The 2591-nt window shown below is 32.9% G+C and overlaps 1 pseudogene; it reads right to left on the reverse strand.

Annotated features, from left to right (window-relative positions):
- Positions 1 to 471: 471 nt before the first annotated feature.
- Positions 472 to 2569, reverse strand: LOC107462303 (uncharacterized; annotated as a pseudogene).
- Positions 2570 to 2591: the final 22 nt, after the last annotated feature.

Here is a 2591-nt window from a genome sequence, read left to right on the forward strand (position 1 = left end):
CGATGCACGGACTTATATTTAAATTTGATAAGTTAAATTAAAAATAATATTTTATATCTATATATTTTTTAAAGTTAGTATAACACTATTATCGTCCTTATATAATAAACGTGTTAAATATGTTATTTTATCTTTATTCAAAGTAAAATATAAATAGAAGAGTTTGAAATTTATAATATTCTTGAATCATAAGGAGGGAGACATGAAAAAAATAAAAACATATATAATTGTAATAATAGCATGTTAATTTTACACTAAATTTTTTTATCAAAAAGCTAATAAAAATTTATCGACAATCTAGTATCTTACTAACTTCATTAGAAAAGCAATTGGCATAGGATGTTGTGCTCCTTGTTACACATTTCATTTCAAATCTGAAAAAGGAGTTATAAATAAATTAGTTATATCTATAGTAAATATTTGTACAAAAGTATAAATCATAACATGCTATTAAAGTGAAAATAATATTATTCTTACCTAAATATTATTAAAAACCTCTTTGAACACGACATTTGTTGTTGATAACTTTGGATTACCGTCTTCGTCTAGAATTAAAACCCTGAGGCCACTGCGACTCTTAACTCTTGACAAAGCAACATAAAGTTGTCCATGGGTGAACACTGATTTTGGCAAATAAAGTCCTACATGTGATAATGATTGACCCTGACTCTTGTTAATGGTCATTGCAAAGCATAGTGTTAATGGAAATTGTCTCTGTTGGAACTTAAATGGCAATCCTGAATCTGAAGGGATCAAGTTCATTATTGGAATGTACACTTTATCTCCAATATTTCTACCGGTCACTATCGTCCCTCCAATTACGTTGCTGCCAAGTTCGTTAACTATTAATCTTGTCCCGTTGCATAAACCCGAAGTCTGGTCTATGTTTCAGAGTAGCATTACAGCGACTCCTGTCTTCAAAGTCAACTTGTGATTGGGTAGTCCCGAACATTTGATGTCATTTAGGAACTCTGGTGTGAACCACTCTTGTTGTACATCTTCATTCTCATCAGCTTGACATATTGTGTTAGAGCTCAAATACTCCTTTTCTATCCCTGGAAAGATTGTCAAGACAAAATCGTTTACCTTCTCGACACTCTCAAGCGTGGGTGCAAGAATTGCCCTACTCTGAAAATACCTGTAATCTGACATGTTTTACAATAATTTGGATATGCAAAGTCTACCAAATGGTCATCAGTAGTTGTAATCAATAGATCATTTGGAATTTCAACTTCTGATTCATCACCAATAATAGAGCCAATATTTCCATTTCCAACATCAAGTATCCAATTAGCAAATCTCTTCATTTCACCTTCATCTTGATCCGAAAAAGACATTAGAAGCCTCATATTTGTATGCAGTTTCAGAACCTTACAAAATGACCAGAGATGGGATGAGTTAATAGCGGATGCCAATATATCGTGTCTACTTCCTTTCGGAATCACCGGAAGTATCTGTCTGAAATCACCTCCTAGAACAACAACCTTACCACCAAATGGTTTATGTGTCTTATGTTGATCGGCAACTGACATAAGATCCCTGAGCGTCCGATCAAGTGATTCAAAGCACATTTTATTGAGCATTGGAGCTTCATCCCAAATTATTAAGCTACTTTGAATGAGTAGCTCAGCCTTCAAACTGCCATGCTTGATGTTGCAAGTAGATTCATCAGTAATTGTAATGGGTATTGAAAATCTAGAATGAGTCGTTCTGCCACCAAGTAGGAGTAAAGAAGCAATTCCACTGGATGCGACATTTAAAATAATCTTTCTTCTAGACCGAATAGTAGAAGAAAGTCCATTCCAAATAAATATCTTACCACACCCACCATGCCCATAAAGAAGTAAAAATCACCAGAGTATGTAATAACAGCGTTGAGTATCTCATCAAATACTAACATTTTCTCATGAGTCATCTTTTGTTTCGTATATAAGTTTGTATGAGTCAACTCATTTGTGTCATATGCTAAATCCTTCTCTATTAGCTTATTTTGAAAAAGGCGAACATCAGACATCTCAGGATATAGCATTGATTGATATTCTCTTAAAGATCTCGCATTGCTGTTGAGTATCTTCTCATCAATCTCAATAAAGCAGAGATTTTTCAATTCGTCATGAGTCATGTTTAGTCCTAGTAAAAGCACATGGTGATTTTATGAAATATTTAATAAGTAATTCCAAAATAAAACTATTAATATTATTAATAAAAATAAAGATAATAAGAGAATACAATTTTGATATAAAAAAAGACATAGTAAAATACTTTGGTTTTTCAAAGCTTTTCTCCTCTCATATAGTATTCCATTAGCTAATAATGTCCAAGTTGCATTCCAAACACGCTCTGGATTGCTATTGCTATTAGATATCAGTAGTATCGCAAATAGTTTTCTCAATTGATGACCAGATGCGAGTTCAGCTACCTCATTAATAGCTACAATGAATTCCCTATCATCGCACAGTAGTCCCATGGAATAGCAAGCATCTTGGAAGTTAGAATATATAATTCCATTAACTGTCCTAATATACTCATATGTTGTGCAACCTCTCTGAACAGCTAACAAAATTCTCATATAATAAATATCACATGTACCC

Source organism: Arachis duranensis, chromosome 8, assembly GCF_000817695.3.
Source record: "Arachis duranensis cultivar V14167 chromosome 8, aradu.V14167.gnm2.J7QH, whole genome shotgun sequence".
Classification (NCBI taxonomy): Eukaryota; Viridiplantae; Streptophyta; class Magnoliopsida; order Fabales; family Fabaceae; genus Arachis; species Arachis duranensis.